This window comes from Cervus elaphus, chromosome 32 (assembly GCF_910594005.1).
Source record: "Cervus elaphus chromosome 32, mCerEla1.1, whole genome shotgun sequence".
NCBI lineage: Eukaryota > Metazoa > Chordata > Mammalia > Artiodactyla > Cervidae > Cervus > Cervus elaphus.
The window spans coordinates 10643798-10660299 of NC_057846.1; the positions used below are offsets into that span (position 1 = coordinate 10643798).

The following is a 16502-nucleotide window of genomic DNA, read 5'->3' on the forward strand; positions in this document are numbered from 1 at the left end:
AAAAGAAACATGCAACGCCCAGTTCACAGCAGCAGTATTTACAAGAGGCAGCTAGGGAGATCTGAGCCCACATGCGAGTGGGGCTGGGACATGAGCCCTCCAGGCCCGCAGTCACAGTAAGAGTCCGTGACCTACCCCACCAGCCTCCTGCTAAATGCTCAGCCACCAATCAGGAGGCCCTCCTGCGCAGCTGTGAGCACACACTCCCGCTGCTCTGCCCTCTGTGCTGCCCCTCAGACCCCAGCATCTCCCGAGGCCGCAAGGACTCTACACAGAAGAGAAGGTCCACACCTCACCATCGTTCCATCCCTCCAACTGCCCCAGGGCGCCTGGCCCGGCCTCTTCCCACTGGTGCCCGGGCCTGTCCAGGCCTCTCCGCAGCCCTCCTCCGCCGTCACGTGACCACTTCTCTGCCCATCAACCCTTCTGCTTGATGACCACTCCCAACACTAAGACCTCCTGGATCTCACTCCTTCAGCGGCCACTTTTCTTCTTCACAGAGAGCCCTGAAAGGGCCTCCTGTACCCGCAACGCCGTGTCCCCGGCAGCCCCCACCCCGTCCCCCCACGGCATGCCGCCCACCCCGGCACGGCGGCACCGGTGTCTGACCCTTCACAGCACTCACAGTCGCTTCCCCTTCGCAAGGCTCCTCCTTGAGGGTCTGGGACACAACCCCATCTTGGTCCCTCCGCCCACCAAGCCTCCCCACCACTGTGCTCTCCAGAGGCGAGCCCACCCTGCCCCGGGGGTCTCAGCCAGGCCTGGCCCCTCCAAGCTCCCAGGTTTTACCTCTGCTCCAGCCGCACAGCCAGCTGCCCCCAAGCATCTCCTGGGTGTCCGAAACGCTTCGGAGCGCCACTTCACCCCGAACCGGCCTCGTCCCATCTCTCCTCAACCGCCTCTGCCTCCGCCTCTTGAAGGGCACGGCTTCCCTCCCTGGGGTTTCAGTCAGTCCTCCCGGGATGGCCTGGACTCCACCCCGCCAGCATGTTCCGCGGGCTCCACCTGCAGGACGCGCCAGGATGCACACCTCCGCCTCCGCCCCGGCTCCCCACCAAGACCTGGTCCACACGGCAGAACCACTCTGTTCCTGAGTCACCACACGGCTGTTCTTGGCTGAAGACCCCCAGGGACCCTGCTCTCAGGGTCAGAGCCCCAGTGCCCACAGCCCAGCCGGACTGCCCGTGCCGCTCCTGAAATGGCAGGTCCCCACTGGCCCCAGGGCACCATGTCCCCACTCCTGTTTCCTCACTTATGGAAACGGCTCCAGGCCCTGGTCTGGTGCGACCAACAGATGCAGGAACGGATGTGAGCTCTCCTCACTACTGGAAATTCAGGATAAACTGGCAAAAATATACAATAATTTACACTTCTCAGTGAACGGTTGGTTTTAGAAAGCAGTTCTCTTAAGACAAGAATTGTTTTGTCACCATGAAACGGGTTTACTATATTTTTTAATGGTTACCACAAGTGAGAACCAAGACAAGCATGGCCCCAGTCCAGCAAATCCCGGCCCCACACTCTCCTCTGTGAAGTCACTTCACAGAGGGACACATGCGGCAGCCCCCCATCCTCAGACCCCGTCGCTGTCTACCCCCAACGCTTGTCAGGACAGGAGGAGAGTCAGGTAAGAGGGATTCATTCCTGCCATGGACTTTCCCATGGGGGCAAGGTCAGGCTCACCGCCCGCTCTGGAGGCGACCCTCAGGAGCAGGTGGGGCCACAGCAGGAAGCTGGTGAGACGGAACAGCAGGGGTGGGGCCATCTGCTGAGCTCGTCGCAGCAGGACCACGAGCTGAGTCCTCAGAGCCTGCAGGAGGGACATCCAGGATAAACATGCAGCAGACGCCATGTCTGGTGAGGCCTCTCCACAGTTCACACATGGTGCCTTCTCCCCGTGTCCTCAAGTGGCCGAAGGGCTGGGGGCACTCTGACCGCATTCATGGGGGCTCCACCCTCCTGATCTCATCACCCCCCAAAGGCCACACCACCACCCTGGGCATTTGGATTCAACCTGAGTTTTGGGGGGGATACACACTCAGACCATAGCAGGATGACTCCACTAAACGACTTACAGGATTTGTGCCGATGGCAGGCAGGGGCTCAGACCTCGCTATTGGGATGAGCAGTCTGGTCACACGCTGAGCCTCGGGAGCTCCAGCTAATCTGACTCAATAGGAAACTTGCTAAACTGGGACAATGAAGAGACAGACCTCGAAGCCTGAGGAGTCAGGACCTCACTGGGAACCACTCAGGGGAGCTGACTAGAGTCTGGTCCGGAGTAGACTGTGGCCCTCCTGCTCCAGCCCACCTGTCAGTCACACCGGCCCAGACTGTCCCTTCTCCACAGTGCAGAGGGGCCTACAGCATTCCCGTACCCCCAGTCCTGCTCCCAGAACACAGGCCCCCCAAGGCAAGTGACAGGCAGACCTGGGAGAGAACTGGGTTTACATCCATCACCAGGACTCGATCACACAATGTGAGTCATGTGAACTGGCAGCTGTCCAGTGCATATAAAGCTCACTAACACCACGCCTCAGCCTTTTATGTGTAGACTTATGTCTGAACAGTGCACACACCACTAATACTCCACTGCTAAAAAATGCTAACCAGCACCTGAGCTTTCCAAGTCGTTCCAGTGAGATCACTGACCACAAAGAGCAGAGGGCACCTGCGTCCACGGGAAATCCCCTGCATGGGCAGCAGCTGCCCGGGAGAGACATTTGCTCACTGATCCAGGGTCCCCTGAGGAGCATCCACCCTCAGTGCAGGACCACCCTTGACCCCCTGGCCCCTCAAATGATGGCATTTCCCACAGCGGTCAGGGGACTTGGCCCTTGTCCTTCAAGTTCAGAGTCTGCCGCCTCTAGAGAGCTGGGTCTGGAAAAGCACTGCTGACGTCTGGATCCTGGTCACAGAGAAGTCCTATTGCCCTGGACCTCGCTGACCTTCTGCCCCCACTCAGAAAGCGCTCCAGCCAGGAGGGAAGACGGCCCTGCCTCTGAGTTCTGAACAACTGGAAGACTAACCACTTCTGATGACAAGTTACATGGTCTTCAGGACCGAGTGGGAAGGCCCGGCATCTGAGGATGCTGAGCCCAGCGGCACCGGGTTGCTGTCAGGGGCTTTCAGGGGATGGAGCATGCAGGAGCCCTCCTAGACAAAATGTCACTAGTACTCTCACTGTTAGTGGCCAGGTTCACTCTGCCGGGTGCTCAGTCAGCCAAGACGCTGAGATGCCAAGGTCGCCAGCAAAGAGGGCTTTATCGTGAGGCAGCCAAGTGTGGAGACTGGAGAACAAATCTCAGGTCTGCCTCCCAGGAGGTGCGGGACTGGGGTATTGATAGGAGAGTGAACAGGGCCGTGTGGGCACCGTGATAAAAGAGGTGCCTAACTGTCCTTGTGCACAGGCGTGACTGCTCCAGGCCTCTGCACGTTCACAAGGTCACCAGTGCACATGCAGATCCAGGGGAGGGTCGGTGGTCCTATCCCATCTCAACCAGCTCAGCCCAAACTCAACAGAGCTGCCTCCAAACTCCTAGAAGACACCTCAGATCAACGCTTATCGATTAGGCTCTGCACTGCTGGGAGGACATGTAAGCCTTCACAACCTTGACTAGGGACAGCAGGGAAAACAGGTTTAGCCCACAGGTTCTGGGTTCAGTTCCCCCCCTGCCACCCCTGCCGCCATCTTGTGATCGTGCCTCAATCTGGGGAAGGGGGGAAGAGGATGGCTTTGGCTACTTTCGGCTCGTAAGTGGCATAGACCCAACCAGGGCTTGAAGAGTCAAACTACTCAGCACTTGTCTGAGTGTATTTTCTTATCCCTGGTTTCACTATAACACTGACCCCAACAAACAAATACCTCCTGTGCACCACTTGTCAAGGCAGACACAGGCCCAAGGCTGGTAACTAAAACTGCAAAGACGTACCCTCAAGGGGCACACAGAAAGCCAGCCATAGGTAATGTTCAGGATTTTTAGGGGTTTTATCCAGGGAAAGGTGGGGAGAGGTGATCAGCCCAATTGATAGGTTACATCTGAAGTCAGTGAAGTTAGCTGTGGTCAGAAAGTTGACCACCACAACCAAGGGGTCAGCACAATCTGGTTTTGGAAGAAACCAGGTTCTGGAAGACAGAACCATCACCAGAGAGATTACCCTCTTCTACCAAAGTAGCAGAAATCCTCATCATAACCTACTTCTATCAAAGCAGAAGTCCTTCCAAGCCCAGGAGGTTAGAGACAAAGGACTCACAAAAGAACACATCCTGCTTATAACCTAGAAGTAGCCTTCTAAAGGGTGTGATTTGGACAAAGTCACCACTGCAGCAAACCCATTCACCCTGGTTTCTTTCTTGTAGCTTTTTTTTTTTTCCTTGCAGCTTCTGAAAAGCAACCTGAAATCTGTCAGGGCTGCCCTGCCCCTGGGAGAAGCCAGTGTCGGAGTTGGGGCTGGAACCAGCAAGGTTTGGACGACCCTGGTCAAACCCTTCTGCTGCATGGTTTCCATTTCCCATCACAGTTCTCCTAAGGGCCCATCCTGCAGAGGTGGAGCCAGCCTTCTGGATGTTCATCTTCCAAAATTTTAGCCTAGAGGTCCCGTCTCCTCCTTTAAAGGCATCTCCAGGAGGGCTCTGCTGTGAGTCCAGAGCTGGGGGTCCAGGTGTGGCAGAGCCCAGTCACTCCCAGGATCCCTAGTGTCTTCTGGTGGCAACCGCGATCCTGCTTAGAGCTTCCCCGCCCCCATCAGCAGGCAGCTCTCTCTTCTTGAGTTCAAAACCTCAAATGTTTAAGAGCGCTGAGAATCTGCCTTCTTCCTGGACACCTTACAGCCTTGTTCAGCCAAGAAGTCTGAAGTCAAACCCATACCTGGTCTCAGATGTCCTCTGTCTCACTGGTGCCCAGGCATCATCTGCATCCTGGAGCAGGTTTAAGGGTTCAAGGTCCCCGGGTCTGGCCAGGACTACTCCAGTGAAGAACTCGTAAGGACCTGAGGAAGTGCTGTCCAGCAGTACTGTGGTCTAACTCCTTTACCTCCACCTTTCCACTCGAAAGCAGACTTGGGATTCAAAACTCAAAGGTGTGCAGGAAAGGCCTCCTTCAAGTCCAAAATGTTCACCCAACAAGAGACCCTGAACAAAGTCATGAGCAGAGTATGAATAAGGGAAAGCAATGCATTCCTACAACCTATTAAGTGCTCTTCAATCAAGTACAAACACTCAAATGTGGACCAGCCAATCACAAAGTGACTAGCAGGAGCATACTGGAGGAAGGCCGTTAGGAGTCCACCCCAGGCTTTGCTTCCTCCTCTTCATGGATACTGCATGACGTCTGGGATGCCCGCCCCCTGCAGAGCCTGATCTGTATAGCTGTGGCCGTCTCCCCTTTTCCCAGCACCCACATCTTCCTATCCCCCAGACTCACCCTCTGGGCTTTCTCTCCCAGAACCACCGTGGTAGAGTCTGCAACTCGCAGATCTGCTCTAGTGGTGGTTTAACATCCACCTGGTGTCCAGGTGCGGAGGCTACCCTGGCGCTTAGTTCAGTCAATTTCATCACAGAGGGGGAGCGAGGCCGTCAGGCAGGGACAGAAAGCCAACAGGGGCTCTTCCCCTGCTGGAGAAGAGCTTTTCTCTAGGGTCCTCTGACACTCCTTGCTACTAATAGTCCATGGGGTCACAAAGAGTCAGACACGACTGAGCCACTTTCACTTTCACTACCTTCTTTAAGAGTCTAAGCGTGGGACACTATCCCAGGGTCCCCTCTGCCTGCAGCAGGCACATTAGTGTGGTCCCACTCTCAGGTGCCCCATTCGAGTGGCGGTTTGAGGCCTCCTACCTTTCTCCCTCACTGGGGCCTCAATTTGGTCCACTCTTCCTTGAGTTCAGGCAGCCGCCAGCACAATGGCCCGTTTTGTTTTCCATTGTTTCCTTTTCTCTTGAAACTGGTCCCTGCAATTACAAACTTAAGGCCATTTCAACAAGTTGAGATGTCAGCATCTCTAAAGTCCTTCCCATCTCTTGCAGCTTCTGTGTGTCAGTCGCTCTGACGAATGAGAATCATAGGGCCCATTTTAAATTCTCTAGGTCCTTATGATTGGTATCTGTACTGCCAGTAGGCTTTACAGACCCTGTCTAGAAATTCTGAAAACTTCTCATTCAGTTTCTGTTTTACCTTCTGTACTTCATTAAGGCTTCTTTGTTTTGCCCCCCTCTTCACACACCTGCAAGAATGCAATCTCTATAAAGTTCACGTTTCAGACTTTTCCCAGCATTCACAACCCAACTGGGATCTGCTTTTCACACAGTTATGCTTCCTGCAGCCCGAGGTGGGTCACCAAGGGTTTCTGTATGAAGCCCATCTGCCTCCTTCTGAGCTTTACCCTGCACTATCTATGTTCTTCTGAAGTGAGAAGGGTGGTTAATACACTTTTGAACACTTGTCCAAGTCAGGTTGGACCCCCCCCTTGGGGTCATCTCTGTAAGTTGGCATACTGTTCTTCCAAGTAAGTTCAGAGTTGTAGAAGAAGAGTGGACCCAGATCCATCCCACCCACCTCGCATTCATACTCCCAAGGGAAACTTGCTTTAACAGATGTTGCCCCACCTGAGTTTGGGTAGCTTTCTAGCCAAATTGGCTACCCAAGTGGGTTTGATTGACAGCAAGTTGTCCACCTTTTCATTAGGACCAAGCAAAACAGGTTTCTTTCCATCCTTGCAGGACTTTACATCTTCTTGGCACAGGTTTATTCTGATATAACATAAAAGACTATAAAAAAGCATTTCACCTTCCCCTTTACAAAACAAATCTGGTTGAAAGGTTATATTGTAACTTAAGAATCCATTTCCAGGCTGTTTCCTGTGGAGTCTAAAGGATGCTGTGGCCATGCAGACAGAGAGAGTGAGTGTGAGTGTGTGTGTTGGGGGGGGGGGGGGGGTTGGGCGTGGGGAGGTAGAGGAGAAGAGAAGAGGTAGGAAGAAATTTCACCTCCTCCTTGTCCATGGATTCATAAGTCAAGGTCACCCAACTTTGGTGAATACAGCCTAAAGGGAATCACAGAGGGAACCTTGGGATAAGCACCTCCCATTCTGAAGCAGCTTTGCTTCCAGGGGTCACAGCAACGAAATGTAAGGGTCCTCGCTGTGGTCACCAAGAAGCTTAATTCTCAATAGCCAATTCTTGTTTTTCTTACAGAAGCTTTACTTATTATAATAGAAAACAGGAAATGACCCAAATGTCATTAATTAGGTAAATAAACTGTATTCAGCCAAACAATGATACAGTACTTGGCAATGAAAAAGAAAAGACCACTGAAGCACTTAATCCGTGTGAATCTCCAAAGAATTACTCTGAGTGAAAAAAGCCAAAGGTTACATACTGTAAGACTACATTTAAACAACATCTGTGAAAAGGGGAAATTACAGAAATGGAGATAAGGATGGATGAGGTAGCAAAGACGGGAGGAAAGCAGGTGTAACTGTTAAAAGGCAGGCAAGGAAAAAGGTCTTTGTGGGCACTTAAACGTTCTGTATGGGACTGGATAGTGGCGCCTGTAGTAAAGAACCTGCTTGCCAACACAGGACACATAAGAAACACAGGTTTGATCCCTGTGTCAGGAAGATCCCCTGGAGGAGGGCACGGCAATCCACTCCAGTACCCTTGCCTGGAGAATCCCATGGACAGAAGAGCCTGGTGGGCTGCAATCCATGGGGTCTCAAAGAGTCAGACACGACTGAAGTGACTTAGCTTGTGACTGTATCAGGGTCAGTATGCTAGTTGCTATGTTTAACTACAGTTTTTCTGGGTGTTATTATGAAGGGAATTGGGTAATGAGGATACAGGATCTCTATATTATTTCAACTTTCCAATTTCAACAGTTATCCACAAAGCTTAATAAAAGAAGCTCTCCACATCAGCCCTTTCATCCACACACTTCTGTACTCTAGACAACCTCACGCAGATTAAAGTGTATTTTCTTAGTTTGTATAATTACAGTTGAGTGGTATATTCAGTTTATTACCATTTTGGATAACTGTTTCTTGCATAGAACCGCCAATTCTCTACAGTTAAGACATAGACAGATGTGAACACAGACCGAACTGCAGCGCCCGGGCCTCAAGCGCCGGCGCCTCTGCTGCCGTGTGCATGCTCAGTTGTGGCCGGCTATTTACGGCCCCATGGACTGTACCTGCCCGGCTCCTCTGTCCATGGTATTTCTCAGGCTAGAATACTGGAGAGGGTTCCATTTCCTCCTCCATGGGACTTTCCCGACCCAGGGGTCAAACCTGCGTCTCTTGCCTCTCCTGCGTTGGCAGATGGGTTCTTTACCACTGAGCCACCCGGGAAGCCCCTCAGCTGCTGGACTTTGCCTAATTGTCTCCAAACCCTCCAGCCTCGCCCCAGTCAGGACCTGCCACCGACCTGGCACAGACGTCTTCCTACCCAAAGCCCCAAACCACTTTTCTGCCACAAAATGAAACCGAGAAGCGGGGGTCAGGGTGCCTGGTGGGGACGCGAGGGGCAGCCCTGGAGCAGAGGGGCCCGAAGTTCACCCTGGGCCTCTCGGTCCCTGTGAGGCGCCAAGTCGACGGGCCGAGGTCCTCGGTACCCTCTCCTTCCCGGCCCGCCTGCAAATTCATCACCAAATTCGTCACCAAGCTGGTTTTCGACACAAAACAAACTGAGGCGAGGCACGGAGAGTGGTTACTCACAGCGAGACGACGAGACGGAACGCCAAAGTTTCAAAACGCCTCAGTGAAGCCCAAGGGCCCATGAGAGAGACATGGCGGACGGCTGACCTGCAGACGCAAGGCGTGGGGGACGAGGACGTGGGGACGCTGGGCGTGGGGGAGGTGGACGTGGACGTGGGGACGCAGGGCGTGGGGGACGTGGACGTGGGGACGCAGGGCGTGGAGGGCGTGGACGTGGGGACGCAGGGGGTGGGGCCATGGACGTGGGGATGCAGGGCGTTGAGGGCATGGACATGGGGAACCTGGGGTCGTACGCAGAGCCGGGGAGGGCCGGAATCCTGACTGTAAAAATCTGCCTGGCTGCCCTTGTGCGCACATGCAACGAGGCTCCAGGCCTCGGAACATCACAGGATCTCCAGTCTTGTGCAGACCCAGCTGAGGGGTCAGTGGTGCTATCCAGGTTCAACGTCCAAGCTAGGCAGCTGAGACCCCAAGTGCCTGGAAAATCTGGGGCAAACAGCTTGTTGTTGAGACTCCGGGTCGCATGGAGGACATGAAGTCTTATAACAGCCTTGATTGGTGGGGGCAGGTGCAGTGGGTTTCAGCTTGAGCATCCAATGAGTGATAGGGCTGTGATCCTTAACTTATAAGGAGGTGTTAGAAATGGCTCAAGGGACTAGAGTCACCAGGGGACGTTGGATTGTGAGGTTGAGACCTGGCCTTACTACTAACAGGCCCTGTGTGGGAACAGACTGTCTCCTGCCCACCTTCCTTGCTGGCAACCCGGAGCAACGCCTCTGAGGGGTACTGAATAACTTAATATAAGAAAGCAAGCACCTTGACTTAATCTCATCTTAAAATGACAGCCAGCACTTCCAAGGATTAGCATCTCAGGAACGAAAGTGGCCTTAAAAATCATACAAGCAAAGTTTAAAATATGTTTTACAGTATCACAGAAGTAAACAGCCTGATTCATAGGAGTTCAGAGGAAGAAGAAACCACCAGGTTGTAGGGGCTACAAAGCAGATGAGACTTAAGTCTTGAGTTAGATGGGAGCACCAAGGGCACAGGTCTGGCCTGTGGGGACTTGGGGCAGCTAAAATCCAAGAGCTCCACTTGCCAAGCCTTGTGCTTCCACTTTGTGGACTGCAAGGAGAAGGACAGTAATAAACATTGTATAGAGGAGAGACTCCATTAGTGTGGGTTTAGGGGGAAGGGTTGAATCGTGTTCTAGAAACTGAGGTTTCATGGAGGGAGAAGATAGCTGATGGGGGAAGTGGACTGGAGGCCAATTTCAGTAGAGATGAAATAGGCAGCAGTGCCTGGAAAAACAGAGTCCCTTAGCACCCCCTGGGTGCAGGTAATAGTGCTGCAAGCAATAAATAGTGATAAAAGTAATAATAGTAGTACAAGTAAAGGAAAGAAATGCTTCAGAGACTTTAGAAAATGGTAACGTTGAGGTACCATTGCACGCCAGTCAGGATGGCTGCTATCCAAAAGTCTACAAGCAATAAATGCTGGAGAGGGTGTGAAGAAAAGGGAACCCTCTTACACTGTCGGTGGGAATGCAAACTAGTACAGCCACTATGGAGAACAGTGTGGAGATTTCTTAAAAAACTGGAAATAGAACTGCCATATGACCCAGCAATCCCACTTCTGGGCATACACACTGAGGAAACCAGATCTGAAAGAGACACGTGCACCCCAATGTTCATCGCAGCACTGTTTATAATAGCCAGGACATGGAAGCAACCTAGATGCCCATCAGCAGATGAATGGATAAGGAAGCTGTGGTACATATACACCATGGAATATTACTCAGCTGTTAAAAAGAATTCATTTGAATCAGTTCTAATGAGATGGATGAAACTGGAGCCCATTATACAGAGTGAAGTAAGCCAGAAAGATAAAGAACATTATAGCATACTAACACATATATATGGAATTTAGAAAGATGGTAATGATAACCCTATATGCAAAACAGAAAAAGAGACACAGATGTACAGAACAGACTTTTGAACTCTGTGGGAGAAGGTAAGAATACTGGAGTGGGTTGTCGTTCCCTTCTCCAGGGGATCTTCCTGACCCAGGGATCAAATCCGGGTGTCCCGCATTGCAAAGGAATTCTTTACCATTTGAGCCACCAGTGAAGTCCCTGTAAAATTTATGAAAGGAAATTTAAAAGGAGAGAGCTTTCTTCATGAAATTGGACATTAAGTCCAAAAGAGAATTTGATGGAAACATAGTTAAACTTCAAAAACACAGACCACGCTTGGTTTCTGGGCAGGAAACCAGAAGGAAGCATCCCAATAACCACTTCTGATGCCTACACCATTAAGCTGTAGATACTACAATGCTACACTATCCATGGTTGGTTGAAGCAGTGGATGCTGAACCTTGGGTACAGAGGAACCACCTATACAGAGAGCTGCATCTACTCAGAGGGTCAATGGTAAATTATACACCTGCAAGGAGGGTGAGCCTACCTTAACCTCTGCTTCGTTCACATCCGAAGTCTGGAATAGACCTTTGACTTCTGCCATTTTATGTACTTCTCATGTGATTCTCATAGTTTGGAAAATGCTGAGTTCAGGATGACCCTCAGTGAACAAGACCAGTGGTGTGCTGATAAAGTGGATAAAGTGGGAGTCTAGGAGACTTTTGACCTACTTGTGATGAACAATGGGTTTTGTTTTCCTTAACGGTCCTTTGGGGGACCTGGAACCTCTGAGGGATGGACAAGCAGAGAAGAAGGAGAAGAATGCCAGGTGCTGACGATTGGGTTCCCCTGTTCAGAGGTGCCATTGACAACTTGCCTCTGCCTCTAACCAGGTATTTCTGGCAAAGAGAAAACAATCTCAGAGTGTTCTTGCTTAATTTTATCCCACAAACTCAAAATTGTTAGGCTGAGTTCAGTGGAAATTAGAACAACAATAACAATAAAGCATTTGATTTTGAAAAAAAAAAAAGAAAATGGTAACGTTTCTCCCTTCAAATTAGTGTGTTCATTTTATTCATCTGCAACACAGTGGTCTTGTCTAAGTTTCATGTGGGAAGGAAGCAGGAAAATGACAATAGAGTGAGCACTCACTTAGTCATAGCTTTTCCACAGATGCTTTCAAATCTTGGCTGGATCTGACCCATTAGAGGCCAGGAGCTAGAACGGGCGGGGCTTTTTATTTTTGAGAACAGCTTCTTTGTTGTCTGTTTGTTGAATAATTCAGTCATATTAAACTTGGGAAAAATTAAGTGAAAAAAGTAAAAAGTGATAAAAGCTAACTAAAAGATGTGATTTTGGATGTACAAGGAAAACTGAATTGTTGGTACTGAGGGCTTGCCGTAGGAATGGCACTTTATGGGGGAGGATCTGATGGACTGAGTGTCTAACCTGAAGGTAACTCGTGACACAGAACTTTACATCCTGAGCCTTAGTTGAAGTAAATATCTGTGACAGTATTGCTCTGATTGTTGCTTTATACCCAGGCAAGCTCATAAAACCTAACAAAGCTACCATACCATGCATTTGGAACTATAATATGAAGTGTGCTGTTTCTACACACACAAGTAAGCCAAAGTGAAAATAATTGAAGATGCTAGAACTGAACATAAGTTACTTAAATTTTATATTAAACATTGCTGCCACCCAAAAGTAAGTTTAATTATAGAGGATGGAAAGAGAGCCTTGGGACTCTGAAAGAACCCGCAGGGATGATGGACTTGAACACTCACTGTGTTTCTTGATCATGTTAAAATTCACTTCAAATTCTGCCTCTTCTTGACGTTGATATCCTACTTACTTAAAAAAAAAAAAAAAAAGAACTCCCTTGAGGGACTATCAAATGAACGGGCCCATTTAAAACATACAGTGAGATGAATTTAGAAAAACACATATGCTGGTGGTACCAGCAGCCGGGCCCGCATCTCCATCAGTTGGATGACCCCAGGGCTCCTCCCAGACCCTGGGTCTTATCTGAGGCTTCACTGAATACTATTTTTGCCTATTGAAGAACTTCACATACTTGCGAATACACAGTCGAGGTGTCTCATTTCTTTCAGATTTGTCAACATTGTTCTTTTTTTTTTTTAATACCAAGTAGCATTCAGCAGCAGCAGCAGCATTCAATTGAGGGCTTCCCTGATAGCTCAGTTGGTAAAGAATCCATCTGCAATGCAGAGACCCCAGTTTGATTCCTGGGTTGGGAAGACCCGCTGGAGAAGGGATAGGCTACCCACTCCAGTATTCTTGGGTTTCCCTTGTGGCTCAGCTGGTAAAGAATCCGCTTGCAATGTGGGAGACCTGGGTTCAGTCCCTAGGTTGGGAAGATCCCCTGGAGAAGAAAAAGGCTACCCACTTCAGTATTCTGGCCTCGAGAATTCCATGGACTGTATAGTCTATGGGGGTCTCAAAGAGTCGGAGAGGACTGAGCGACTTTCACTTTCAGCGTTCCATTACATTGTAACAGTATTTGTTTATCTGATCACCTACTGATGTGTTGTCTCTCCAAAGGCACTGTTTTGAATAAAGCTGCCAAGAACACTCCTTGTACAAATCTTGCAATGCAGGTTTTTGTAGCCGGGATAAATACCTAGTGGAATTGCTGGATCAGATGGTACTTACATGCTTAGTTTATGAGACTGCAGATGGTCTTCCTGGTAAAATGTTCTACCTGTACCCCCATAATCAACACGAGAATTCCAGTCACCCCCTTCCCAGCCTTGACAGCACTTGGTGTTGTCAGAATTCTCCACTGTATCATTCTCATGAGCAAACATCTCCTTTTCAATAAAGACCAGGGTCATTTTTGGAGGATTACAAGCAGGATGAAGAGAGGGACCTTGCAGCTAAGGGCTGGGTCCCACAGATGTCCAGCTCACACACCAGCCCAGGCCTCGCCCACTTCTGACTGACCTGGGCTCCGTTCCCTGGGTTCAGTAATTTGCTCACAGAACTCAGGGAACACTACTTACGTTTACCGGTGTGTTACATACATACAGGAAAGGATGAGGTTGAAAGATATGGACAGTCAGATGATGAGGCACAGAGGGCGAGGTCTGGGAGTGTCTGGGGGACAGGAGCTCCCGCCCCTGAAGCTGGGGCCGTGCCCACGCTCCCGGAAGCTCTCTGAACCCCGTAGTTTGTGGGTTTTGATGGAGGGTTCATCACAGAGGCACAGCCACGATGCATCATGAATTCAGTCTCCAGCCTTTCTCCTCCCAGGAGAGGCGGGTGGGGCCGGAAGTTCCAAGCTTCTAATCTCGGCTCAGGACTTTGGAGCCCCCATCCTGAAACCACCACATTAGAACAAACGCGCTCCCAGGACCCAGGAACCCCACAGGATTGAGGGGGTTCTGTCCCCTGAGTCACAGCTCCGTGACCACAGCCAGGCGGGAGAGGGCGGCGGGCAGGAGGCTGGAAAGTGGAAGCGCAGCATCTCAGCGGGCTTCTGCAGAGTTTGCGGGAAGGGTCCCAGGCACAGAGGGGGCCGGCCTGCAGGCACGTGAGAGGGTTTGGAAGTTGGGGAGGGGGGCCGGCAGGCTGTGGCAGCATAGTCTGCAAAGTAGCCGAGGTAGCCTCGGGCAGGAGCAGGGACTCCTGGTCCCCAGAGAGGTGCTCACGTCCTTCCTGCGTGGGTGGGAGTGGAGCCGGGAGGTCACCCCGCCTCCAGGCTCTCGGTGCAGCGGGAGTCAGCGTCCTGCTGAGAGGGGGAGGTGGGGAGGGCAGCCCAGGGGATCCGGCAGGGCTGGGACCTCCCCGAGGGGGTGGGGATACCCTTGAGCAAAGGAAGCATTGTGAGGGTGATGGTGGGCGTGGGGGCAGGTCCAGGACCAGGCGGGGAGCTGCAGCGGGGAGCGAGGGAGGGGGTCTGGGCCCCTCTGTCCCCTGCAGGCCCTCCTTCCTGGGCTGTCAGACTACCTGGCTCTGAATTCCCAGGGCCCAGACCCAGTCCCCCAGCTCATCTGGCGGGTCCCGGATAACTAGGTGCAGATGCTGCCCAGTTCTGAGGGGCGCTGGCCTCTCTCAGGGTGGGGTGGGGGCTGCGATGCCCTGCTTCTCACCCACGGAGACCCAGGCCGTGGGGACAGAAAAAGGAGTGGGGTGCTGGCCGTGTCTCAGGGCTCCTTGAGCCACGGCACCTTCCTGACTGTATCTTCTCAGCACCTATGACACCCCCGCCCCACCCTGCTGAGAATCAGAGCTCGTTCTGGGCAGGACCAGGGCTCTGAGAGCAAGAAGAAACGTTCTAGAACACCCATCCTCTTTCTCTGCCCTTCTTTGACATTCCTTCCCAGTCCCAGCTCCCCGAATTTTGAACTGCTCTGCCAGAGGAGGGGATGGGGGGAGGAAGGGAAGAGCACAGCCCCCGGGGCCTCACAACTCGGGTGTCACCTGCTGGCCCCCAGGAGCCTGCGTGTGAGCGTGAAGCACTGAGGTGGAGGCCCCTGTCCACCACCCCAAGTCTGCAAGGCTGGGGGGCCGGCCTTCCCTGCTCCCAGCCTGCCCTTCACCTCCCCCGCTGGAGACACAGCAAAGCCAGAAAACAGCTTAGTCCTTGTTGCAAGAGCTCTGGGAACAAAAGAGTCCTGTCTCCTGCCTGGAACAATGATTCCTTCTCCCCCTCCAGATTCCAGTGACCACCAGAAACAGCAGCCGCGTGACCCCGCCTCACTTATCTCCCCGGGTGCTTCTGCCTCCTCTCTGCTTCCTGGGCTTTGCTTCCCCCTGCACCCCACCACCCCCACGTCCCCTTGGCCTGCCAACCATCGCAGGGGATATGGGTGGGGGCAGGGTGGGAAGCAGAGACGCTTCAGGCAAGCCCAGGAGGGGAGTGTGGCTCAGTGAGGGAGGAGGCCCTGGGCACAGGTGCTGGGACCCTAACACCAAAGCCACTCTGGTCCAGGCCCTGGGGCTTGGGCTGAGGGAGTGCACCCCCAGACACTGGTGGTCGTTTATGCAGAAAGGGACACACAGTTTTGGGCAGAGAGTTTGCTCCAGGTCTGTTTTGTTTTTTGTTTTTTTCATACAGTGCAATGGTTTTGAGGTTCATCTCAGCTACTGAGTGTAGTTTATTCCTTCTTGTTACTGTTATTTTTTGTTACACACAGTGTTCTACTGTGTGGACAAGTGTACCACACTTGGTCGATACACTCACCCCTTGATGGAATTTGAATTGTTCCCAGTTTTGAACTATGCACTGTTTGGAACAGTTTGAAATGTTATGAATCAAAAACTCTTGCAATGGTCTTTTTATGGACTTATGTTTTCAGGTTCCTTGAGGACATATCTAAGAGCAGGGTTGCTGAGCCTGTCCTACAAGAAACTGCAGAACAAATGTTCTGAGTGGCTGTACCATTCTACATTCACATCAGCAATGTGCAGTTGTGACAGTTCATTTTATGGGGCAACTGACGGCCATGGGTTACCCAGATTGAACATTACTTCCAGGTGCTTCCAGAGGAGATTGTGCTTTGAGTCAGTGGACTCAATAAACTGCCCCCACTCATGTGGGTGGGGGTGGTCCAGTCAACTGAAGGTTGACTGTAACAAGATGGAAGAAGGAGGAGCCCCTCCTTTGGTGAGCTGGGTCATCTCACATCATCTGCTCCTGTCCTCAGACTGGGATTCACGTCATCGGCTCCCGCAGTTCCCTGGCTCTCCGGAGTCAGATGGCAGCATCGTGGTGCTTCTCAGCCTTCACACCTGTGTGAGCCAGTTCCTCATAATCAGTCTCTCCCAGCTTCTCTCTCCAAATATGCATATAATAGCCAAAGGCAGAATTGCAATGGAAATTCTCATCTTTCATCCTCTTCCACAAA

The 16502-nt window shown here is 51.6% G+C and overlaps 1 long non-coding RNA gene across 2 annotated transcripts; it reads right to left on the bottom strand.

The window, feature by feature from the left end:
* Positions 1-1439: 1439 nt before the first annotated feature.
* On the bottom strand, positions 1440-8819 carry LOC122687960. 2 transcript variants are annotated; one of them, XR_006339282.1, is made up of 4 exons: positions 8709-8819; positions 5837-5949; positions 4869-5131; positions 1440-1810 (listed from the first exon to the last, which is right to left on the bottom strand). It is a non-coding gene; the product is annotated as an uncharacterized LOC122687960 (long non-coding RNA). The 2 variants fall into 2 exon arrangements; XR_006339281.1 differs by having other exon boundaries at positions 5837-5962; positions 8709-8784.
* Positions 8820-16502: the final 7683 nt, after the last annotated feature.